This window comes from Petaurus breviceps, unplaced genomic scaffold (assembly GCF_028583685.1).
Source record: "Petaurus breviceps papuanus isolate PSGF00001 unplaced genomic scaffold, PetGlider_PUasm1.0 186, whole genome shotgun sequence".
Taxonomy (NCBI): Eukaryota; Metazoa; Chordata; class Mammalia; order Diprotodontia; family Petauridae; genus Petaurus; species Petaurus breviceps.
In genome coordinates this window covers 15,231,374-15,258,070 of record NW_027185798.1, presented here as the reverse complement: position 1 = coordinate 15,258,070, position 26,697 = coordinate 15,231,374, and the positions used below count along the sequence as shown (strand labels likewise).

The 26,697-nt window shown below is 44.5% G+C and overlaps 2 protein-coding genes across 3 annotated transcripts in view; one reads left to right on the top strand and one right to left on the bottom strand.

Annotated features, from left to right (window-relative positions):
• TPST1 (tyrosylprotein sulfotransferase 1) overlaps positions 1-10,049 on the bottom strand; it is a 114,098-nt gene extending 104,049 nt beyond the window's left edge. Inside the window, exons 1-2 of one of the 2 annotated variants that reach the window (XM_069089568.1) lie at positions 9,901-10,013; positions 5,270-5,312 (exon numbers count right to left, since the gene is read on the bottom strand). The gene's annotated coding sequence lies outside the window, so the exon portion shown is untranslated. Of the gene's footprint in view, positions 1-5,269; positions 5,313-9,900 lie in introns of both variants that reach the window. The other variant, XM_069089569.1, reaches the window with a different exon arrangement.
• Positions 1-26,697, top strand: part of CHCHD2 (coiled-coil-helix-coiled-coil-helix domain containing 2) — a 421,648-nt gene that overhangs the window by 132,618 nt on the left and 262,333 nt on the right. The gene's annotated exons all lie outside the window — the stretch shown is intronic.

Sequence of the window (26,697 nt, the reverse complement as noted above, 5' to 3'; positions counted from 1 at the left end):
AGTGACTTTATAAGAAATCAAGATACTATTAAACAGATCCAAACAAATGAAAAAATAGAAGGCAATGTGAAATATCTCACTGGGAAAACCACTGACCTGGAAAATAGATCCAGGAGAGATCATTTAAAAATTATTGGACTACCTGAAAGCCATGATCAAAAAAAGAACCTAGAAATCATCCTTCAAGAAATTCTCAAGGAAAACTGCCCTGATGTTTTAGAACCAGAGGGCAAAACAGAGGTTGAAAGAATCACCTACCCAGCAAAACTGAGTATCATGTTTCAGGGGAAAATATGGTCATTCAGTGGAATAGAGGACTTCCAAGCATTCTTGCTGAAAAAACCAGAGTTGAACAGAAAATCTGACATTCAGATACAAGAAGCAAGAGAAGCATGAGAAGGTAAACAGGGAAAAGAAATCATAAGGAACTTATCAAAGTTGAACTATTTACACTCCTATATGGAAAAACTATAATTGTAACTGATGAAACTTTTCTCAGTATGAGAATAGTTAAAGGGAATATAAATGTATATGTATACATAAATATACATATATGTCAATATATGAGGGTATATGGGCATATGAATACATATGTGAGTGTGTGTATATATGTGTACAAGTATACATAGACAGAGACCACAGGACCAATTGAATAGGAAGGGATGATACTTAAAAGATGATATTGAGAGGTGAGAGAGGAATATAATGAGAGGAGATGGGGAGAAACAGAATGGGGTAAATTATCTCATATAGAAGAGGCAAGGGAAAACTGTTACAATGCAGGGGAAGAACAGGAAGGCAAAAGGAAGTCAACATTACTCTCATTGAATTTGTCTTAGGGAGGGAATGACATTCACACTAAATAGGGTATCTCACCCTGAAGGAGAGTAGGGGGGAAGGGGATGGGGGGGATGATGGAGGGGAGGTCAGGTTGGGGGGGAGGGAAGTTGGAAGCACACACTTTTGAAAAGGGACAGGGTCAAAGTAGAGAATAGAATAAGTTTATTTTTATGTTGAAATCAGGCTTATTAAATCAGCTTCAGTTTCCCCAACTGTAAAATGGGAATAAAAATAGCACCTACTTCCCAAGGTTGTCATGAGGACTAAATAAGATAATATTTATGAAATGCTTTGTACAGTGTCTGGTGCATAGTAGGTGCTTAATAGATTCCTGCTCCCTTCCTTTCCCCTTCCCTTCATTATGTTTCTCTTGCCATGGATTCAATCCTTAAAAACAACCAGCAGAAGGAAAAATCAGCACCCTGATGAGTGACGGTTTCAGTCCAGTATCAGAAATCACTGCTCTGGATGTGTGACTGAGAAGGAAAGACAGCGCCTCATCCGGTGGCTTTGAGATCAAAGAAGGCCCTGGATAACTCTTTGATGGTGATGATCACAGTGACAAGACTCAGCCCCCTGTGTGCTTCCTAGTCTGGCCCTGTCCAATGAAAGTCTTCGGACTGCTTAATGTGGTGAGACGACACGGGGGATTTCAGTGCAAATTACTATTGCTTCAGGCACTGATGAGGCAGGAGGAATGCCAGGCAGAAGCCCCAAGCAAAAGAAAAGTCACCAGAGTTTCTGAGACACCAAGTTAAGAATTCCAAGTGCAGGAAAAGCAACAATTTGCATCTTAAGTGCCTGAGCTTACTTCCAGGAAAAGAAAAAAAAAGACAACGACAACCAGCCAGGCATCTCTGGATCTGCTTCTTAAAAAGACAAAAATAATAAGAGATAACTTTTTCTATAGGCTTGTAAAGCACTTTACAAATGTTATCTCATTTGATTCTCACAACTCTGTGTCCTATATTTATTTTCTATATTTATACCCATTTTACAGATGAGGAAACTGAGGCTGAGACATTACGTCACCTGCTCAGGGTCACACAACTGGTAAATGTCTGAGGCAGGATTTGAATTAAGGCCTTTCTGACTCCAACCAACCAACCATCTTCACTCCAGATCCAACATTCTAACCATGGATGGGATTCTAAATTTTCCCCAAAGTCTCTTTAATCATGCCTGTCAAAATTTCCTCAGAGAAACCTCTCTGAACAGAGGAAAGTGCTGATTCACCTTCTGTTGCAATAATGACAACAGAAACATTACCCCTAAGGCAGAAATGACAGAAGACCTTTGGCTGGTAGATACTGTATGGTATAAGTACACTGTAGTGGAAATGGTTACTGCTTCGCCCCGTTTAATTTTGAAATACTATAGAAACTGGTATCTTGGTATGTAACTGTATATGAATTTTGAGTTTCATGTATATGAATTTTGAGTTTCATGTATAGGAAACTGGTATGTAGACATATCTCTTAGAGCTGCTGAAACAATTGGTCAGTCACTCAATAAGTGTTTATTAAATACTTATAATGGGTCAAACAATGCCAGGGGTTGGGAAGACAAGTGAAAGTCTCATTCCTCAAGATGTTTATCTTCTAATGAGGGAAAACCACATGTCCCTTTAAGAATATGCAAAGTGTGTGCCCACTACAGGCACCTGGATGATGGTACTAGCTTCTGGTGGTCAGGGAAGATCAAGAAAGGCTTAACATAGAAGATGGGGGTGGAGTTGAGTGTGGAAGGAAACATGGGATACTAAGGTGGAGAAGTGAGGCTAGAGTATATTCCAGGAACAGGAGTGTCCAGTACAAAAGCTTGGAGGCAGGAGATGATGTATCTTGTGGGAGAAGTGGCAAGAAGGCCGATCGGACTACTGGAGAGTGTGAGAAGGGGAATATAGACAACTAGAGAGGAAAAGCAGGCCAGGCGGTGAAGGGCTCTAAAAGCCAAACAGAGAAAGTTCTATTGGATCCTGCCAAGGACCATCTGACACCACCGGGAGCCAGAGACCTTCCTTCCCCTCCCAGATCCTGCCAGCTCCATCCACCAAGAGGTGCCCAACAAAGCAGCAGGAACAGGCCTTGGAGAACCCTCCCCTCTCCCATCCCAAGTGGCACCGCCTACTTCCCCCTCCAGGTATGTTCATTCTTGGGTGAATGCCAAGCCACCCTTTTCTACCTCTGCCTGCCTTGGGCTCACTACCCCCTCCTCGAAAATTATTGATCGGGAACCATCTGCCCTGCCCACTAATCCCCAAGGCCCATGGAGCTGCACCACTCTCTGCTGCTTTGACCTCTGGACCTTAAGTATGACCTGGCCTTTCCATGTCATGCAGGTGAACTTTCTTATGTGTGTATACACCTCCCCAATTAAACTGTGAGCACCTTAAGAGCAGGGACTGTCTTGCTTTTTCTATTTTTATCCTCAGCACTAAGCAAACTGCTTGGCATATAGTAAGGGCTTAATAAATGCAAATCCATTCCATCCTAAAGATAATAGGGAGCCATCTAAATATATTGAGTAGGGGAGTAACTAGACAGAACTACATGGTTAGGAAAATCACTTTAGCCCCCAAGCAGAAGATGGATTGCAGTGGAGAAGTCCAAGGCTGAAAACCAATTAGAAAGTTACTATAGGGGCAGCTAGGTGGCGCAGTGAGTAAAGCACTGGCCCCAGAGTTAGGAGGACCTGGGTTCAGATCCAGCCTCAGACACTTAACACACACACACACACACACACACACACACACACACACACATACACACACAGAAACTACCTGTGTAACCTTGGGCAAGTTACTTAACCCTAATTGCCCTCCAAAAGGCAAAAAAAAAATTACTATAATAATCCAGGTGAGAAGTGATAAAGGTCTTACCTAGGATGGTAGCTGGGGGACTGGAGGGAAAGCAAATACAAAAGATACCATGAAGGTAGAAAGGCAGAGATTTGGTCGCTGACTGGATACAAAGGGTAAGTGAGAGTGAAGAATCAAAGATAATACTGAGGTCATGAATCTGGGATGCCAGCAGGATTATGGTGCCTTTGACACCATAAAAATAGGAATGTGTGGAAGAGGGATGGTTTGGGGGTGTACATAACACATTCTCTTTTGGACACGTTGAGCTTACTGGTGTTTGCTGACAATCATTCCTATAAAAAGTTAGGCACCAAATGCTTAGTAAGCAATATAACTCCCTACTATAAAATTATTTCTATGGGAAAACCATATCTGGTATAAATCACTTTGACTTGACTGAAACTAATTATCATACTTTCCATTTGTACAGACTTTACTGTTTGGAAAGTCTTTCTACATTCATTGTTTCATTTGATTCTGAGGACAGCCCTTGGAGGGAAAGAGGGCAGTAGGTATCACAATACCTCCATCACAGGAAACTGAGGCTGAGAGAGGTTGACTTGCCCAAGTTCAAGACAGGCAGTAAATGGCCAAACTGAGACTCAAGACCATGTCTTCTGACTCCAAGTCTAGTGTCCTTTCACTATGTGACCATAATTCATTATAAACAGAACTTTCCACATCAGATTTGCATGCCCAAACTATACCATAAACTCCTTATAATGTCCATTCTATCTTATACTTTTCCCCATGTCCCACAGTGCCTAGTGAAGTGCCAAACACAAAGCGGGTGCTCATAAATATTCAGCAAATAAATGAAAGGCATCCGATGACAACACCAAGTATCTGATGCTTCTCTCTTCCCGCACCCAAAGCCCAACATGCTTAGAGTTACCTTTTCTCCACTGAAGGGAGAAATAGCTTAGAAGACCATGCTGAGAAAGGCAGACAGGAAGAAAGCAAATCCCCCACAGGAGATAGATTTTCTATCAAAATCCTGGGAGACTAAGTTTTTGCATCAATGACAACAATGACAAGAGAAATTACAGATATTCTCTGAGATGAGAATAATGGAATTTCGGAAGCATTGTCCCTAAACCACCACCACCACCCTGCTTTGTTTGGTGAGATCAATGAAGTTCTATTCCTTCCTTGATATTGCATGCACGACTTTTTCAACTTATCTCCTGGTTTAGAAGAAATAATTACATCATGCCTCTTAGTTTATGTTTGCCAAGCCTTTTTTTTTTACAATGAACTTTTCAACTAGTTACACACACTACATTTAAATTCCTAACCCTAACAAACTAACAGAAGAGCTCATTCTCTTAAAAGGCAAAAGGAAACAAGACCAAATCCCAAAGGTTTAAAATCAAAGAATGACTTATTTTTAATATGTAAAGACCTAAATAAAGCTGACCCTAGCGCTGCCACAGCCTTAACATTAAATCAATCAACACTTGTACTGTGCCAAATACTCTTAATTTTTTAAAAGTCTTTGCCATTTCATAAAACGTTTAAGCAAGTTTTAAAAACAAGAATGACAGTGTGAGTAAGGATACTGACCTGCAGAGCAGCCCAGAAAGGAGCAGCTGGTCAGCCTTCAGAGCTGTGAATTCAAGAGATGTTTTACAATATTTACTAAGTGATTACACGCCCTCCATAAATCTTAAGCTTCTAGAATGCTGGAACTGGAAAGCAACCTTACAGACTATCTAGTTGGGGTCCTTTCCAACTAACTTTAACTAGTCCAATACCAGATCAATTTTCCACCTTCTAGGAAAAGGTAGGGGATGCCAGAGGCAGGAGGAAGTTGGGGGGGGGGGTGACAGACACTATTCTGTCACTATGTCCACTGGCTTAGAGGAGGAAATGTTAGGGCTCCCAAACCATGACAATTAAGCAGATCTAATCCTTTTGGCAACTAATTCTGAGATGCCTCCAAACATAGCTGCCCTTGGCTTCTGGGGGCCCGGTGGGGTGCGTGGGGTTTTCAGCTCTCCTTTCTTTCTGCTGAAGAAGTCTGAAAAGTACTTTGTACACCTAGTGGTGTCTTCACTTGACAGCTTGTTTGAGGGGCGAGGGAGGATTCATGGGAATTTTCTTCCCAAAGATTCAATGCAATACACAGGGTGGTTACGCCACAAACTTTCCTGAAAGCAGTAACAGTATGTATAGCACGGTCCTTTCCAAAGTGGCAGCCACTAAAAGGGTAACAAACATGAAGCGATACACAGAGCAAGCTCCAAGACAGCAGCACAGACTCAGAGCTTGATACTGAACAATGAACTTTAATGAACAATGAACCTTAACCCTTTGGTCACCACCAAGGGCTCCAAGTCTTCCTGTCTAGTTCATTTCCTAAAACATTCAATGTTCAGTTTTAGCCACCACCAAGCTGGGCTGTAAACAGGAAGACTCATGTCTCAAGTCAAACCAGGCCATGACTGTGGAATCGAAGGAGTATGGAGGCAAAAGGAAGTCTAGACATAAGGGGCAAATGTGATAGGACAGGAAAATTAGAGGCATATCTAAGGTGAAGAATTAAGATTACTAGAAAGAAAAAGGAGCCCTAATGTCAAAGAAAGAAAAAGGCTGGAAAAAAGATGGAAGACTAAGAAAGCCAAGGAGAGGCAGATAGGCATAAGAGAGGGGCACGTCTGGGCATAGAATAATGGAGATCAGCACTGGAGATAAGAAAGTCCTATTTAGGGGAAAGCTAAAGGGATGGAAAGAGGGAGCCACAGAGAAATATGGGGCCATTATCAGAAAACAGAGACACCTCTATTCTGAGCTGGCGAGGAAAGATTAAGGCAGAGCCAGGATGTATGGAGAATGGCAGGATTCAGGGGCAAGGAAAGAAATCAGACAAGAGTCAAGGGTAAGAAATAGATGAGGAGTGAGGAACAAAGATGGGAGTGGGAGGGATGCAGGCCAGAGCTTAAAGTGGTAGGGGACAATGGAAGCAGAACTCAGGAGAAAGGATTAGGAGCATATTCCTGGATGAGGAGTTGGAATGCCCAACACAATAAGGAGGAAAAAAAGGGGAAAAGCAAGTAAGGACTAGGGGATGGGAGGGGGATTAGAGTCATGACAGGGAAGGGGGGAGTACAGAACAGAGGGGAGAGGAATAGGATTTGGGGCACAGTCTATGATGCGAAAAGAACAATGTGTATGGGGGAGTGGGGTTCAGGTTACAGCTTGGAATGGAGAAGATGATAGACAAAGCCTTGGAGCCAGGAGAATGGAGGGAGAAAAGGGGCTGCTAGACAGGGACCAGAGAAAGGAAAGGTGGGTACAGACTAGAATCATGGGACGGAGATATGGAGACAAGCCCAGGATGAGGACAGGGGAAGGGAGGCCAGCAAGATATGCTAGGTGGGGAGACAGGGGGAGGGGGGATGTGGAGCAGAACCTGGGAAAAGTAAGAGACAGGGACCAGGATATGTGAAAGAAGAGGGATGACCATAACTCTAGGACAAGATAGGAGAGATGGAGGGCAAAGCCTAGGGGTGGAATGGGATGTGGGATAAAGCTAGGAATGGAGTGGGGAATATGGAACAGTGACTAGGCTGGTTAGGATGGAGAGAGAGTCAAAAAACCAAGTGGTGGGAAGATAAGGACTAGTCCAGTTTCCTTATACCAAGAGGCAGGACAGAAGGGAGTAGCTGATCATGATGGTTGGAATGAGGAAGGTGTCAAGATATATAGGAAGGAGAAGCCTGTGTTGGAGAAGGGAGACAGGCCATGGAGCAAGATGAGGTGGGTATGAGAGAGCCTGGGATGGAGATTAGAGAGGGAAGGAAATAGAATGTACCACAGCTATGAGGCAAGGGGAGTACAGGGATGCTGGGCATAGTTGGGAAGTATAATTATGGTAGGGAGACTCAGGAAACATATTGGGGTCCGGACCTAGTGCCTGAAAAGAAACCTGAGAGTTGAGAAAGGGATCTGGGGACAGGGACTGAAACAGAGATCATGGGGAAGAAGGGATGTCAGGTACAAACTGGCATGGGAAGGGTGGGACCTGGGGAAGAGCCTGGGATGTGGAACCAGTGGGACACAGGGTAGGGCAAAGGAGTAGAAGGGGAGAGATACAAGGCACAGGCCAGGAAAGCGGGGTACAGGGAACAGATAAGTTGGGAGAAGCTCCAGTTCTATAAGATGGAAATGAGGGCCAAAAATGGGAGAAAAGGAACATGGGGAATCCTAGACAGAGGTAAAAATGGGAGTGGGGTATGGACCACAGAACAGGACAGGAGAGCCTTGGGGCAAAGACTGTGGCTGCCCTGAGGGGTAGAGGACAGAGCCTAGCATGACGTAGGACATATATGGCATGCCCAGAGGTGGAAGGGGAAGGATGCAAGGCACAGACGAGCATGAGGAAGAAGGAAGGTGATAAGGAACCAGATACAGAGGCAGGGAGGGGGGACAAAGGACAGAGACAAGGCGTAGGGATGGATAATAGGCATATCCCTGGCATGTACACATATGTACAAGGATCCTTCTGTACAATGCAGAGCCTGGTTTGGAGGATTCAGGATACAGACAGAGATGGGGAGAGGGGAGGGCAGATGCAGGGAACCTGGAAAGAACCAGGGAGGGTAACTTGGAGCACAGATGGTGAAGCAGGATGAAAGACAAAAGCCATGGTGGAGTAAGACTGGTCTACCCATGAAGGGAGAGAGAACCTGGGGGGCTGCTCAGGAAGAAGTGAACTCAGAGAAGGCCAAAGAACAGGTTGGGGGAGAGGCGTCTACACCAGGGGTGCTAGAGGATAAGGGACACATCTACATCTGGATAAGGAACAAGTGGCTCCTGAGGAGGAGAGAGGGGAGAGGGGGACACAAGTGGAGGGGAGGTTTGGGTATTAGGCAGGTTAAGGGGCAGACAAGGCTCAGACTTAACCTTGCACAAACCAGACTTGGGGAGTGGGAGCATGAGAGACTTGGCAACCTGAGCAGAGTCTGAAATTGGGGAGAGCCCCACAGGTACAGATAGGGGAGGAAATCAGGGTCAGGGGGACTTCAGAGCACACAGTAGGGGGCGGGGCAGAGGAGGAAATGGGGAGGGCAACGCTGGAGGGGGGTGAAAGGATGGAAGCACAGACGAATGTGGGGAAGTTCAGGGGCATGAGCAGAAGCTGGGATGGGGATGAGGGAATCCCGGAGCACAGAGGGAGAGAAGGGGGAAGACAGCGGACAAGGCTGGGGGACGGGATGCAGAGACAGAGACCGGGCTGGAGATGAGGGGCAGAGGGACCCCGGAGCACAAATGAGTGGGGGAGAAGAGGAGATGCGTAGGACAAGGCTGAAGGCTGGAGTGCAGGGACAGAGACTGGGCAGGGGAATAGGGGTAGGGGGACCCCGGAGCACCAATAAACCAGGCAGGGACGCAGGGATGGGGACGGGGGCAGGAGGATCCCGCAGTACCAGTGAACAAGGGGAGGACCAGGCTGGGGGCGGGGTGCAGGGACGCAAACAGAGACAGGGAAGGGGGACGGTGATCGGAGTATAGATGAGTGTTGTGTGTATGTGTGTGTGTGTGGGGGGGGGGGGGGTGATGACAAGGCTGAGGGTGGAGTGCAGGGACACAGAGACAAGGATGAGGATGAGGGGCAGGGGGACCCCAGAGCACAGAGGAGTGGGGGGCGGGGTGAGGACCAGGCTGTGGGCGGGGTGCAGGGACACAGAGACAGAAATGGGGATGAGGGGCTGGGGAACCCCAGAGCACAGAGTGGGAGGGGTGAGGACAAGGCTGGGGGCTGGGTGCAGGGACACAGAGACAGAAATGGGGATGACGGGCAGGGGGACCCCGGAGCACAGAGGAGTGGGGGGCGGGGTGAGGACCAGGCTGTGGGCGGGGTACAGGAACACAGAAACAGAAATGGGGATGAGGGGCAGAAGAACTCTAGAGAACAGATGAGTGGGGGAGACAAGGAGATGCGTAGGACAAGGCTGAAGGCTGGGGTGCAGGGACAGGGACTGGGCCGGGGATAGGGGGCAGGGGGACCCCGGAGCACAGAGGAGTGGGGGGGGGGGGGGGGCAAAGCCGGGCGGGGGGGGGGGGGGGATACGACGCTCTTCCGATGGCTCTGGTTCTAGGGGCAGGGGGACCTCGGAGCACAGAGTCGGGGTGAGGACCAGGCTGGGGGCGGGGTGCAGGGACGCAGGCAGACCCGGGCTGCTGCCCCTCACCTGGGCTGGACGCGCAGCGGCCGCCCCCTGGCGCCGACATCGGCATCGTGCGCTCGCCGCCCGCCACCTCTCCGTCCGCCACAGCCGCCGCCGTGCTCGGGGCTCCCGGCCAGTCGCCGCCGGCCTGGCCCAGCCCAGCCCAGCCCGGCCCGGCCCGGCCCGACCGCAGCAGCGCGCACGACCCCTTCTGCGCTCGCCGCCGCCTGAGCAGCGACTCCGGCCCGCAGCTGGCGCCGCCGCCGCTACCGCCCGCCCTGGCTGCCATGGAAATCACAGACGCGCCCTGATTGGCTGCGCCGCCGCCCCCCCCCCAGGGGATGTCTCGGCAGCGCTGATTCGCGGGCGCCGGTTGGCTGGCCCGCCAGAGGGGGCGGAGCCACAGCCGCCCAGCCTGGAGTCTAACTGGACCAAGTGGGGAGGGAGGAGGGAGGGGAATGAAGAGATGCTGAGAGATGCAGCTGGGGGGAGGGGCTGATCCCAGCGGCTCTGGGGATCAGGTCCTGCCCCCTTGGGATGCCCTAGCCCGGTACCCCATCTTAGATCTGATGGTCATGGCTTAGAGATCTTAGGAGCATAGCTGTAAAGAATAAAGGGACCCTGGAAATCCTGTAGTGACCAACCCTGGCCTTTTACAGAGAGGGAAACTGAGGTCCAAGGAGGGAAAATTACTTAGAATCATAAGATCACAAATATAGAGATGGAAGAGACCCCAAAATCTATCCAGTCGAACCCCAGGCATGCCCTGGGGCCCCACCCCGCCTATACTTTTCAGCTTCCTTTTGCGTGCTGTTGCCCATAAGACTGTAAGCTCCGTGAGGGCAGGGCTGTCTTTCTTTTTCTTATTTGTCTCCCCAGCGCTTAGCACAGTGCCTGGCATATGGTAAGTGCTTAAGAACTATTTACTGAATTGAATCCATTTTACAGATGAGGGAACTGAGGCCCAGAAAGGTTAAGTAACTTAAAGTCATAGCATCATAGATTTCCTCAGTCAACAACTGTCATTGAACTTTGTGCTAAGCACCGGGAGACAAAGAAAGGCAAAAAACTATCCCTGCTCTCAAGGAGTTCACAGTCTAATGGAAGAGACAACATGCAAATGGCTATATATAAACAAGATAGGCATAGACTGGAGAAAGTGGAGATAATCAACTGAGGGAAGGAGTTAGAATTAAGAGAGAGAAGGGGCCTCCGAATCCATTTAGTCCAACCAGGGGCAGGGAACCTGTGGACTCAAGGCCACGTGTGGCCCTCTAGGTCCTCAAGGGCGCCCTTTAATTGAATCCAAACTTCACAGAACAAATCCCATGAATAAAAGGCCTTGTTCTGTAAAAACTCATTTAACAAAGGAGCATAGGAAAACCCAGCAAAGCAAAGTGACTTAGAATCATAGGATTATACATTTCAAGATGGAGGGACCTCAGATCCCATCTAATACAAAGGTTCTCAGCCTGTGACCCAGACACCACACCCCCATTTCCCAAGGGATGCAGGGGTAGGGGGCAGTAAATGTTTAACAACTGGTTCTCTAAAAAAAATTGTATTCTCAACACAGTTTTTGAGTTTAAAATACATTAACATTTCACACATTATTTTCTTTCTTTTTTTTTTTTTAAAGCAATTGTAACTTGCTCAAGGTTACAGGGCCAGTTATTTCTGGGTGTGGTGCTGAGTATCTGAGCCCAGATTTGATCCAGGTCATCCCGACACTGGAGCCGGTGCTCTTACTCGCTGAGCCACCTGGCCGCCCCTAAGCAATTGGGGTTAAGTAACTTGCTCAAGGTTACACGGCCAGGTGTTTCTGGGTGTGGTGCTGAGTATCTGAGCCCGGATTTGATCCAGGTCATCCTGACACTGGAGCCGGTGCTCTTACTCGCTGAGACGCCTGGCTGCCCCTCACACATTATTGTCTTAAGTCTAGACAATCAACAAAACAGTTGGAGATGCAGAAAGGCACCTCAGAGGGAAGATCAGAGCTACGACAGGGGCTGTTTCCTCCTGAATATTCATTCCTTCCTCCCTGGGTTTTCATGACAATGCTAGTTTGGTTCTCCTGCTACCATCTAACTGCTCCTTCTCAGTCTCCATGACCATGATCCATGTCTCCCTCTCCCTTAGTTGTGGAGTTCCCCTTCAGTCTTCTCTCTCTTCATTCTCCCTGGCCTTATCAACTCTCAAGGGTCCAAGTATCGTCTCTTGGCAGATGACTCCTGGAACTTAATATTCTGCCCTAGTCCCATTGCTGAGCTCAAGTACCACACCACCAATTGCCTATTTGCCATTTCCAGTTGGATGTCCTAAAAGCATCTCAAAGTCAACCCCAAAAAACAAGTCATGATCTTACTTACCCCTCCTCTTAATTTCCCTTCTGCTGTAAAGGGTACCACCTTTTTTCTAATTGCCAAGTCTCATAACCTCCATTCCACTCTCACTTTCCCCTCAGACCCAATCAGTTACCAAGTCTCTTTGATTTTAATCTCCTAGGCTGTCATGATTCACCTCTTGCCTGGACTCCCAATTTGTTGCCCCACCTCAAATCTCTCCCTTTTCTAATCCTTTCTCCTGTTATTCCTACAGTACAGATCTGCCTATCTCACCCACAATTCAAAAAGTTCCAAATACAGACTCCTCTGTTTTGGCATCGAAAGCCCTTCACGATCCAGCTGGAGCCTACCATTTCTGGCCTATTGCACATTATTCCCCTTCCTATACCAGCCAAACTAACATACTTACTGTTCCTTAGTACCTTGTCTTGCATGTGCAAGACTCATAGTGGAGCCAGTCAGCTTCAGACCCCCCCTGAACAGAAAGCGGCTTTTTCTGAACATCCTCAGCCTTTAAACATGCTTTTGCATTCATTCACTCCTTACTTTCCGTCTGCTGGGTCCATGACCTTGACCTAGCTGTATCCACTTCCTAGAATGCACTACCTTCGTACTTCCACCTCACAAATGTCACTGTATGAATGGAGCCTTAGCTGATGCCCCTAGGTGCTAGGGCTTTTTCCATCTACTGTAAGAAATTACTTTGTATCTATTATGGATACATTTTGGATTTACTACTTTGTGTATGTTACATCCCTTCAGTATAATATAAGCCCCTTGAAGGCACAGACTGGCTAATTTTTTGACTAGTATCTCCAGCATCTAGTACAATGCTTATTTCAAATCAAATGCTTAATAAATGATGATTGGTTCATTTAATACCATAAGCACCCACCACCCCAGAGCAAGACATTTGGGGAAGCAAGATGGCCTCTTAGGTGCCTGCTGAGCACTCGTGGGAAGAAGGAAGAGCAGCAAAGGTGTTATAAGAGATACCTTAAATCTGTCGGCATCTCAGGCAAATGCAAGGTGCCCTGGATACAAGGCAAATCTCTGGGTCAAACTGAAATGAGCTGGGGCTCTCACAGTTCTCCACTGCCATCCTCCTCCCACTCCCCAGGCTCCAAATCTTCTGCCAGAAACCTTCAGAGACACAAGCCCAGGTCTGTCTGTTACAGCATGCTGGGAGACCCATTTACTGGACCCAGGCAGCTGTAGAAACTCCCTGCACAAAACACTGCTTCTTCTGGACACCCTCAGCCTCCCCAGGGAAGAAGTTTTATAACTCGCAGCTGGACGCCTTGTGCTGGGTCCCTGAAGGCTCCTCCAAGCAGGCCTAGGCTAAGGTCAGGACCTAGACCAGGAAGAGAATTCAAAAGGGATATTTTAATTACACCAGAGCCCTCTTCCAAATGGCTCTGGTTCTCAGAGTCCAGCTCCAGGTACAGGTTGTCCTCTGGCTGATGGGAGTTCCTTATAGTCCTTGAAAAACTAATCCACAGATTCCTGCTCTAGGATGTTTAGGCTCATTTAACATTAAGCTCCCTGGCCAAACAGCTCCCTTCTTGGAACATCCAGAATGAATTGACTTTTGGTGGAGGAGGTAGGGTAAGTGCTAGGGGGCATGTGTCCCTGGAGAAGTTTGAGCCTACCTGGGGCTGGCCCCTCTCCTTTCCTTAATGATCAGCCAGAGTATGAATAGGGCCATTTCCCAATTAAACATTACATCATTCCCTGTACACAGAGGCTCCGGGCTCCCTGGGAGGTCAGACAATAGGGAGATTTCACATGCATGTGTGTGTCTCGACATCTCTCACTCTATCACACTTGTCCCCATTCAGACTGAGGAGAAGGTTTATAATTTGAGACCTGGAAAGGACCCACAAAGGTTACCTGGTCCAGTTCAATGCCTCCAGGCAGGGATCATCCATCAATCAATGATTATTTAATAAATTTCTGTTCAGTTGAATGGAGGGTATAAAAAATCAACAAATGGGAAGAATACCAAGGCATTTCAGTGTCCCCCTATGCAAAAAGAGTCAAGTTACTGAATTCTCCTTAAGGTACTTCCCAGCTTTGACATTCTCCATTCAAAGGTTTTTTTCTCAGCTCTGACTTTCTATGTTCAAAGGACCCTACTATATCTGACATCCTACATTCCAATGTGCCTTCCCACTTTGACTTGCCTTGGCCTTGGTTCCTTCATGTATAAAATAAGAGGGTTAGATATGGCCTCTGAGCCATATCTTCCAGCCCTTGGAAGCTAAGGGATTTGCCCACTGACCCAGAAGGCCCTTGTAGGGGAGGAAGGAGGGAGTCATTTGGAGAAGTAGATGTTTAAAGGACTGTCTGCTCATGAGACAGAAGGGGGTGGGGGGTAGGGGCAGTGTAAATGATAGTTATCAAGAATTTGGTTAGACATATGGAAGAATTGGGAGGTAGAACACAGGCTAAATGAAGATATGAATTCTGCATAAATATCAGATGAGTAGTCTTGTTTCTTAGTGGAATATTTATTAAGATAAATATTTATTGAATTGAAACTGAGGCCCAGGGAGGTTAAATAGCTTAATTGACTTATCCCTTAGAATGTAAGCACCTTGAGGGCAGGCATTATTTCATTTTTTTAATGTTGTTTTTTTTTTGAGGGGAGGAAGGCAAGGCAATAGGGGTTAAGTGACTTGACTAAGGTCATATAGCTAGTAAGTATGTCAAGTGTCTGAGGCCTGATTTGAACGCAGGTCCTCCTGACTCCAGGGACAGTGCTCTATTCACTGCATTGTTTCATTTTTGTCTTCTGTATCTCCCAGGGCCTTGCACAGTGCCTGATACTTGGTCAGCGAGAAATAAAAGCTGGCCTGGGAGAGGCTAAGCGATGCAATGCCAACAATCAGGTCAGAGTTCTCTAACAAGGACCAAACCCTGGGTTCTTTGCAAGGTCCAGTGTTCACGCCATATTCTACTTGTGTGTCTGTCAAACAAGCCATTCAGTTAAAATAAAGGATGACATGGGGGAGGGGGGAGGAAAGGGTGCTTCGGGCCCAGAGGGTAGGACCCAGAAACACTTGGCCAGAATCCAGGCCTTGCCCAGTTGCTCCCAGGCACATCCTGGGGGTTCCCTCTGGAGTCTGAAGGACAAGTGGGTGGGGTTCACTGGGTCACACCACCCTTCTCAGCTTCCTCCCAAGGAAGAAAAGGGGCAACAGGATCGTCAGGAAAAGGACTGACTTTTCAGAGCCCTTTATCTTCATCCCCATCACCTCATTATCTCCCAACAACCCTGGGAAGTCAATAATTTAGGAATTAATATCCCCATTTATCTCCTAGGCACCTGATGACTCCAAGCCTTGAGTCAGGAAGATCTGAGTTCAAATTCAGACTCAGACACTTACTGGCTGCGTGACCCTGGGCAAGTCAGTTAACCTCTGAATGCCTTGGTTTCCTCACCTGCAAAATGGGAATAATAATAATAATACCTTGTCAGGTTGTGAGATTCAGATTAGATAATTTGTTCTTGTTTAAAAGTGCTTAGCACAGTGTCTGGCACATAGTAGGCTCTTCATAAATGCTTATTTCCTTCCCTTTTTGGAGCGTCTAGACAAGTGATTTCATCAGTGTGGGAAACTGCCAATGAGGAAATTTGCTCAACTAATGCAGGTCAGTCATTTAAGTGCCTACCTACTGTGTGCCAGGCACAATTTGAGGAGCTAGAAACACAAATAGAAAGAATGAATTAATATTTACTCTCAAGGATAGATTCTAACCAGAGAGACAAGCATATCTACAAGTACACACAGTTAATATAAAGAGAATGGATGCAAAAATAAACACCTGCTTTCCAATTTCTAGTCTTACAGGCATTGAGGGGTTAAGTGACTTATCCAGGGTCACCCAGCCAGTTATGGCTCAGAGGCAAAACTAGAACTTGAGTCTTCCTGACTCTAAGACTTCTCTAAGCATTGTGCAACACTGCTTTTTGCTTCCATATTACAGATGAAGGAACAATCTCAGACAGGTCACGTGACTTGCCCAAGAACAGACACACACACATTCATATATATACCTCATTAGTCAAGTGTCATCAGTGGGATTTGAATCCAGGACCCTCTGACTCCTCACCTGGGTCATGAAATATACCAGGAAGACCTTTTATTTCACTAAGGTTATATTTTTTCCCTGAGGGGACAAAAAAATATCCCTTTCTCTAGATTTGAGTTTTAGGGTCCTTCAGGCCACCTTTTCCCACATTCTTTTGTAGAGGAAGAAACTGAAATCCAAAAGTTCAGGGACTTGCCCAAGGTCATATAGCTAGTAATTGCCAGAGACAGAGTTTGAATCCAGGACCTCTGCTGTTTGAGCTCCTACACTATCTCCTTTCCCAGATGCCTCTCACATCTCTCCCTCCATTCCCTCCTGCTTCTCTGTCCCTTCCAAGCTAAGGTCTGAATGAATAGGCAAGTGGAGAGAGGAAAGGGTTCCCATGCCTGTCCCTGAAATCTTGGTCTCTATCCAGCTATTTTCTCCAGGGCATGGGGAACACCTGCAGTGTTTGAGGAGCCCAACGGGCCCAACTTCCAGCAGGGCATCACAGAGATCACTTACCTGCGAACTCCAGGTGGAACAGAGAAAGGAAGGGAGGCTGGAAGGAGACACCTTGCAGCCTTCTTGGAGCATGCTGGGTCAAAGGCGCTTTTGAGGAAATAAAACGGAGGAAAAAGATGACTCAATTTTAAGAAAGAAAAAAAAATTAGCTTGCATCTCCACCCCTGAATCTCAAAACCTGGCGTGGCTGAGGGGCCTCAGCCACATCATCACTTAAATGAGAATCCAGCCCCAGCATGGGAGCAGGCATTTTCCAGTGGGGTTGCAGAATTCCTGCACCTTCTAAAAATACCTAGATAAGTGCTGCTCCTGCCAGGCAGGGCAATGAGCCCAGGCCAGGCCTGCCACGGAGCAGACTCCCTAAGACCTGGGCACTGACTGCCACCTGCCTGCCCTGGAGAGCCGCTGCTGCTGGGAGCTCCAGGCTGGTCCCTACTGCAACAAGCCAATCACTGCTGCCCCTAACACGACCCCCCCTCTCATCTCCCTCAAGCTGGGGGCCCTTAGGAACACAGGCTTTTCTCCAGCTCGAGAGAAAAGAAGTTTGATAGGCAACAAAAACAATAATGATACAGTTACCAAAGTGATTTTACTGAAGAGCAGTTTCAACCAAGTCACTCCCCTACTCAAGAAGTTCCAGGGGCTCCCTATGACTCTTAGGGTCAAATACAGGATCTCTGCTTGGCATTTAAAGGTCTTCACCATCTGGTCCCAACCTCCCTCTCCAATCTGACCACACAATAGTCCTCTTCATATACTCTATGGTCCTAGAATGTACTCTTTTCTCACCTTCACCTCTTAGAATTCCTGGTTTCCTTCAAGACTCAGCTCAGATACAACCTTGTCCTTGAAGCCCTTCATGATCCTCCCAGACGATAACGCTCCCCTCGCCCCACCAGCTTGAATCTATCCTGTGTGTAACTGGACATGTAGATGTTGTCTCCTTCAATAGAATGTAAGTAATTTGAGGCAAGGACTTTTTGTTTCTAGCTCGAGCACAGTGTCTGACACATAATAGGCATTTTAATAAAATGACTGTTGAAATATTTCTGAATAAGATGATGATGTGGAAGATCATAGAGAAGCTTGGCTCTCCAACTAATATTCCAACAAAAGTCTAAGAAAGGCAGGGTGGCAAGGTGGCACAGTGAATAGAGCACTGCTCCTTGAGTCAGGAGGACCTGAGTTCAAATCCAGTCACTTACTAACTGTGTGATCCTGGGCAAGTCACTTAACCCTGATCTCCTCTTTAAAAAAAAATCTAAGAAAAGCATCAAATCAAATAATGATGAAAGGAAACAGTAGTAGGCTCTTTCAAGCAGGCCAAGCCTATGTGAAAAGATCACCAAAAGCTGCAAGTGCTGAATATGACATCCCTCCAGGAAAGCTCAGGTGAACAGGCTAGAAACCCACAGCAGTACCTGGACAAGGAGATGTGTAGGGGAAATAGAAGCCTATTCTTACTGGGGAACACTGAAACTTACCAGCCCTCTAAGCATAAATACAGGGGCAGCAAGTGGAACAGTGCATAGAACATCAGACCTGGAGTCAGGAAGACCTGAGTTCAAATTTGGCCTCAGACACTTATTAGCTGGGCAAGTCACTTAACTTTATTTGCCTCAGTTTCCTCATCTGTAAAATGAGCTGAAGAAGGAAATAGCAAACCACTCTAGTAGCTTTGCCAAGAAAATTCCAAATGGGGTCACCAAGAGTCAGACATGACTGAAAAATGACTGAACAACAAAAAGGCATAAATACATCAGAAGACAGTGGCAGAAACCGAGGAAATCCAGGTCAAGACCAAATAGAGCCTGATCATTATCATCATACCAGAGTGTGGGAGAGAAGAAGAACCTGGCCATATCATAACAGCTTAAACCATGAGCTGAGATTGAAGATATGAGTAAACAGAAAAAGATGATGAACAGTATGAAGAAGAGGCATAGGTTAAGATTAGCTTAAGTCTAAACCAGAACAACTGAGAGGGAAAAAATGGCTTGAACATGTCAAAACTACAAGAGTAAATGGAAGATATAAATCAAAAGATTTTTTAAAATGGAATTACAAGTGAAAAAAAGAGTTCTAAAAGAAGGAACTAAAAGGCAAATAAATCATTTAGAACAGAAGCTAGAAAACATTCCCTGAATAACAGATTCCCTGAAAATTAGGACAGAACAAAGAGCCTTCCATAGCTCCTTGAAACACCAAGAAATATTAAGACAAAATTGAAAGACTGAAAAACAGAAGGGAATTTAAATTACTTATTATTAAAAATAACTGAACTGAAAAAATAGGTCAAGGAGAGACAATTTAAGAATCATCAGACCCTCTAAAAATCATTTCCAAATAAAAAACCTGGATGCTATTTTTGAAGAAATATTAAATTAAAACTGTCCAGTTCTGTTAGAACTAGAGGGCAAAACGAATATAAAGAGAATCTACTGGTTACCTCTTGAAAAAAAAAACCCATAACAAAAAAAAAATCACCCAACTGAAAATTCCCAGGAGAGGAAAATCTAGAACTTCCAGGCCAAACAAAGAAGACTGCTAACAGCCAGAAAGAAAGAATTCAATGACCAAAGAACCCCAACAAATATCACACAAGCCTTGTCATGGGACTATAGAAAGTATGCTGAATTTGGAGTCAGAGGACCTGGGTTCAAATTCCACTCCTATCTTTCCTACTTGTGTGATTTTAGGCAAGTTTTTGAATCTTCCTGATCCTCATCTGGTTCCTTCCTCTAATGCCTCATCTATAAAATGAGGGGGTTGGACTAGATTCCCGTAAGGTCCTTTTGATTTCTAAATTTGTGAACTCATGAACTAAAAAAAAATAGAAAATCTTGGAATATGATATTCCAAAAAAGCAAAAGACAAAAGTTTACAACCAAGAACAACTTACCCTGCAAGACTGAGCATAATCCTATAGGGGCAAGATAATGGGAAATGGGAAAGAAGATTTTCAAATATTCCTGATGAAAAGACCAAAGTGGAATGGAAATTTGGAACTGCAAACACAGGAGTCAAGAAGGTAGATATATTTGAGAAATCAGGAGTTAAATAGTGTTGGAGTATTTTCCTTTTAATAGATGTAGAAGAGATAAATATCACTTCAAATTCCTAATATTTTCAAGGGTCATAGAGGGAATTAAATAAGATAAACAGGAAAAGGGTTGGGGTGGTTCTGTTCTGTTTTGATGATCTTAAGAGAGGAGGGAAAGGAATACACTGGGGAAGAAATGAGGAAGAAGGAGGTAGAAGTTACAATGTCTCATAAATGGGGTATTCAAGAAGGGTATACAGATATGGAAGAAGAGACCAGACGTCACATGGTATCACTCTTGCCTGAACTAGACAAAGAAGGCACATACCTTATACACACACACACACAAAGAGTTTGTTATAGTAACACATTAAACTCAACAGGGAAACGAGGAGGGGTAGTGGGAAAAGAGAGAAGATTTAAAGGGAGGATAGAGTCTGGGATGGAATAGTCTTGAATTTCAGAAGGTAAATCATAAAGGAAATGATAACAGGAAAAAAGTGTAAGAGTTAGTGATTGGGATATAGGTGAGAGGAAAAGTGGAAGAACAAGGGAGTGGAAGCAAATTACTTTACCCATCATGAGTAATGAATGAATTCCTTCTCTTTCATCCTCCTCTCCTTCTTTGTAAAGTGGGGCAGGGGCCAAAGAAAAGGGGGGAAATATAAGAGGCTATGATGGAGGGAAATATACAACTGGCAATCATAACTGTGAAGGTGAATGGGATGAATTCACTGATAAAATGGAAAAAAGTAGTAGGATGGATTAGAAAGCAAAGTTCAATAATACATCATTTAAAAGAAAAACACTTGAACAATATAATGATCTAAGACAATTCCAAAAAACTTTGATGAAAAATGCTACATACCTCCAGAAAAAGATCTCTGAGTATAGATTGTCTGAAGCAAATTGAAGCATAATTTTTTTCATTTCCTTTATTTTTCTTGTTTTTTTTCTTGCAACATGGCTAATATGGAAATTTGTTTTACAAGATTTCATACATATTCTTGATATCACATGTCTTGCCTTCACAATGGGTGGGGAGGATGAGAGGGAGAGAGAGAATTAAGGATTGAAATTTTTTTAAATGAATGTCCAAAATAAATAAATAAAATAAGACCCCTAAATAGATGGATATAAAGCAAAACACTTGAAACATAAAGATTCATACAGTGTTACTATGAGGAACTGTATCAGTTCCTCATCTGCTTCAGGTAAACTAAAAAAAGAAAAGGTCATAATAATGACCCCAGACAAGGTAACAGTAAAAAAGACATGGTTAAAAGAGATACAGGGGGAAACTATGTCATGCTTCAAAGTACCACAGATAATAAAACAATATCAATATTTAATATATATGTAACAAATGGTATAGCATCTAAGTACTTAAAGGAAAAGTTAATAGAATTATAAGGAGAAAGACAGAGTAAAACAATAATAGTTGGAAATATCAGTGTATCCCTCTTATATCTGGAGAAATCTAATAAGAAAGAAGTTAAGCACCTAAATAAAATTGAAGAAAAGCTAGACACAATAGAATTATAGAAATTAAAGAATGGGCATAGAAAGGACACAATTATAGACATAGAGAGATCTTTTTAATATCATTAAAATATCTATCTAAAATGAAAAGCAAGCAACATATATGAGGGAGATGATCTAGAAACTTTCTCAGTAAGTACAGAAATAAAGCAAGGATGTTTACTCTTCCTGTTATTATTGATATAGTTCTAGAAATTATAGCAATAAGATAAGAGAAATTAAACATGTAAATATAGGCAAAGAAGATATGAAACTATCCCTAGGTACTGATGTTATGGTAGTTTATTTAGAAAATCCTAGGGAATCAGCAAAGATACTAATTGAGACAATTAATAGTTTTAGCAAAGTTTCAGGATACAAAACAAGCCCATAACAATAAAAAGCATTTTTATATGATAATACAAAATCTAAGAGAAAATTATAGAAAGAGAATGCCAATTCAAAGTAACTACAAAATGGTCTCCTTTGACCACCCTGTCCCCACCCCGTGCCCCCAGCCTCAGTCTGAGGTGAGCTTTGTGAACTTTGAAGACCTGGAAAACTTCCTATCTTCCCACTGTGATCCTAGCAGTATCCTTTGATCAATTGACAGCAGTGTTTACATTGAGAACCAAGGACTGATTAGATAAAGATGCAGGGTTCTACAAAGAGCCTTATAGGGAAAAAAAGAAATTGCACCATATGCCAAGCGAACATCTTGAGGATGCCAGTAAGGAGACTTCTAAGAGGTGTGTGATACCCTTGGCAACATAGCTCTCTAAACCCACTTTTCCTTGGACTTACTTGTGGGAAAATGTGTCACAGACTTTTGGGGGATGTGTTTTGTATCGACTGTTTTACTATACCATCTTACTAAATATTCTTTTCTAAGTAATACTCTTTTCTAATTGAGTCTGGCAGACTAATAGATATCAATCTGTAAGCATAGTGGGAAGTACACTGTGGGGATTCATGAGCAATAGCAGTAGAAAGTCAATCCCTAAACTCTAAGGGCTACCCCTAGATCCCTACAGTGTGCAGTAGCCACTCTGGAGTCCTGACTTATCAGTGAGAATGAGAGTTGGGATAATTTTCTCAGACCATTTACTGCAGTGGTTAATAGACAACAGTCCCAGGATCAAATGATTTTACAAATGAATTCTATCAAACCTTCAAAGTAAAATTAATTCCAATATTATATAAAATATCTGTAAAAAAATAGGAAAAGAAGGTATCCTACCAAGTTTTATCTAAGATACAACATGGTCTTGATAATTAAGTTAAGGAGAGATAAAATAGAGAAAGAAAAATTTAAGCCAATATCCTTAATGAACATTGGTACAAAAAACATTAGCACAGAGACTACAACAACATATATTTTTTTTAAAGATTATACATGGTGAGAAGATTGGATTTATATACTATGAATGTAGGGTTTGTTCAATATAAGGAAAACTATAATGATAATAGATCATTTCAATACAAAAACAATAAATATCACATGATTATATCAATAAGTACAGAAAAGACATGAACCTTTCCTTAAAATGAGAAATAGTATCTATCTAAAACCAAAAGCCAGTATCATCTGTAGTGGAGAAATACCAAAGGCCTTTCCATGAAGATCAGCAGTTAAGCAATGATATTCATTATCGCCATGATTATTTCATAGAGTCCTACTATATGTATAGCACGCTTACCTATAAGGCAAGAAAAAAATCCATGAAATAAGCATAGACAAATTATTTCTTTTTGTAGCTGATATGATGGCCCACCTAGAGAACCCTAGAAATTCAAGTAAAATTAGTTGAAATAATAACTTCATCAAAGTAGCCGGATATAAGACAAACTCACACAAATGACTAGGCTTTTCTGTACAGTATCAACAAAACCAACAGGAAAAGATAGGAAGAGAAACTTTATTAAAAAATAATCACAGAATGTATAAAATACTTGGGATGACAGAAGTATTGGACTAGAGGCAAAGATCCAAACATAGATTCTCAGACACGAACAATGGGTTCTGCTTGTCCATGGTAACGTTTCAAAGGAAGGGTAAGGAGGGGGGGTGCATAGGTGAGAGGATTCTTGGGGAGAGAGAGACAAGAAAAAAAGGAAATAAAGCATCATCTTAGCATTTAAAGAAAATTCACCAAAGTTATTGCAAGGAGGATTAGAAGGCTTTGGAACTAAGGTGCTGAATTAAATACATGCTTTTAAAAAAAAAAAAAGCTGTGGGTGCACTGTGAGATTTGCATTTCATATGCAACCTTTTTTTCTTTGTAGGTGGAAACCTTCCTGTGTGTTGATGTTCATCAAGCTCAGAATAACACAAAAGAATTTTGAAAAAGAAATACTTGCAAGTGATTGACTGCTCGACATCCCCTCATCCTGAACCAAACAGTGCTCCAGGTGAGAGCTGGCCAGAGCAGAGCCCAGTGGGACTATCACCTTCTTCCTCACACACGTGCTCCATTCGAAGACTCTAAGCTTAGGTTATAAGATTTAGTGGGGAGGGAGCAGAGATCCTAAGAAGTGTGGGTTCACTTAGAGGGGCTAGGAAGCAAGAGAATCAAGGATGAGAGCTCAAGGAATAAACATTACCAAGGAGATAAAGAAGTTGATAAGATGCTAAAGCATTTTTAAAAGTATTGTTATTATTATAATTGCATTTATAGAATGATTTAAACTTTGCAAAACACTTACAAATATCATTTCATTTAATCCTCACAACAACCCTGGGAGGTGGGGACTATTATTATCCCCATTTTACAGATGAGAAAGGTTGGTTCTTGCCTGGACTCTTGCAATAACCTCTTCCCCTCCCCGATCCTTCCTCCACAGCTCAGATGCCAAACTGATATTCCTAAGGCACACATCTGACCATGTCGCTCCCCAGCTTACGAAGCTTCAGCACTCTCAGCTAGAATAAAGTAAAAACTCCTCTGAGATCTAGGACTTGTTACAAGAATGATCATAAATCCCTCATGTGCCCTACTGACAATGGGTCTGTAAAAATGACACATGACTATAATGCTTTCATTGAACCTTTACTCACCACGCATTTATTAAGCACCTATTATGGCTTGCACATTATGAAAGACTGGGGGTAGAGAAAAGAAACCTACCCATGTGTCCTCCCAACTTTCCTGCTTCGGCCCAAGGCTCTGTGGGCCATCTTCCAAGCCTGTCACCCAGGTCTGCAAGCCAGATGTGGTCCCCAGCACCTGCACTCACTCATCCCCCACAGGCCAACGGTTACCAAGTCTTGTCCAATCCTTCTCCTCAACATCTCTCCCATCTATTCCTGGAAGCCGTTATATGTTACAGAGGATAGAGCTGGGCCTGGACTCAGCAAATCCTGAGTTCAAATTCAACCCCAGACACCTATTAGCTGTGTGACCCAGTGCTTGGCATATAGTAAGCAATTAATAAATGCTTATTGATTGACTGACCTTCAGCAAGTCACTGAACCTCTGTCTGCTTCACTTTCCTCAACAGTAAAATTCAGATTGTGATGGCACCTACCTTGCATGGTGGTTGTAAGGATCTAATGAGATATTGGTAATGTGTTTAGCACAGTGCCTATAGTAGGTGTTTACAGTAGGTTTTTTTTTTATCAACATAGTATATATAGTAGTGTTTAATAAATACAGTAGGTGTTTAATAAATGCTTGATAATAAAGTGACTGTCAGGCACAGTGCTAGGTGTTAGAGGCAAAAAGAAGTGAAACAGACCCTGTCCTCAGGCAACTTTACATTCTATTGGGACAAATAGGAGTTAGCAGCGGGCTCTGACAGCCAAGAAGCCAATGCCATCTTCGGCTGCATTCTGAGCCTCTAGAGGGGTCCTGGTTCTGTTGTATTCTGCCTGGGTCAGATAGGGCTTGGAGGATCATGTCCACTTGTGAGTACCACAGTCTAGGAAGGACATCAATGGGCAACCTTGAAAACATCCAGAAGGCAAGTAGGAGGGCCCCATGACCTCGAGATGTCTGTGCTTTATTGTATCTCTTATTAACTTTATTTAAACTGGTCTTCCTTTCTCGCAATCCTCCAGGAAGAAGGGCCTTGAGCTTAGGCCCTGTGAGGACTGGTGATGGGCAGTGGGGATGTTTAGCCTGGACTGCAGAAGCCTCAGGGGGCACGTGGTAGCATTTGAATGACTCTAAGAGGCATCTGCCTTGTTGGGCTGGGACCTGGAGGGAGAACCAGGACCGGTGGCTGAAGTTCCACAGGCAGATTCCAGCTGCATGTCAGAAGGATCTTCCTACCCTTTGGAGGAATCCCAAAGTGAAGGGGGCTGCCTTGGGAGGTGCTGGATACCCCCTGGTAGGTGGGGGTCTGCAGGCAGAATCCAAACCACCCTTTCTCAGGGAAGCTGTCCAGGGGATCTCTGGTCAGATGCGAGTCAATCTAGGCCTCCTCTGGCTGGGGTCAGTTCTGACTGCTATTCCGTGGTTCTCTGAAAGTTCTCCGGCATGATTTTGTTTGGCAATGGCTGAATCACCATGAGCCACGTGGCTTTTAAGGGCTTTCTCCAGCAGGCCCAGTACCAGACCTGGGGCGAAGGAGGGGGAAAGGCACTGGCTCCATCAACGCCTGCTTTCCATCCCAGTCCTGTCCCCGCCCCACTTCCCCTCAGAGGCTACTCATCCTGAGCAATGCCCATTCTCTCAAATTCCTGCAGATCCCTACAAGGCTGTTGAGTAAGGGGAAAAATGGGATCATGTGCACTTGTCTGGTGGCTGCCAAGAGACGAACGTGGCAGACGCACACACCCACACGGGTGCACATATGCACACACACACACTCACATACATACACACGTACCCCTTGGTTAGAACGTACCTGAAGCACTCCCTGTCTATCCCCCCACCTCCCCCCCTCAAAAAAATTCCACAAAACACACAAAGGAAGACACCACATATACAGAAAACACCAAATATACAGAACTCCGATGCACACAACACATACACAAACCCAAGTCTACACAGACATGCAGAAATCTAAATGCATGCACAAATGCAATTCAAGGACAAACATATGCAAAACCCACATGCATACAGAGTTACTCCTTTCATATAACACATACACAGAAACACAATCCAGGCCAACATGGTTATGTAGGAATGCACATGCTTAGAGAAACACAGTATCTAGGTGGGCCCTAGAGACACACGTCCACAGACACGCTCAGGACCTGGGTTCCAGCCCCACCTCCACCACCTACCCATGGGACCCTCCACAAAGCACTTGGGTGTCTGCTTCCCCACCTGTGGCCATGCACCCCCCCCCTTTTTTTTTTTG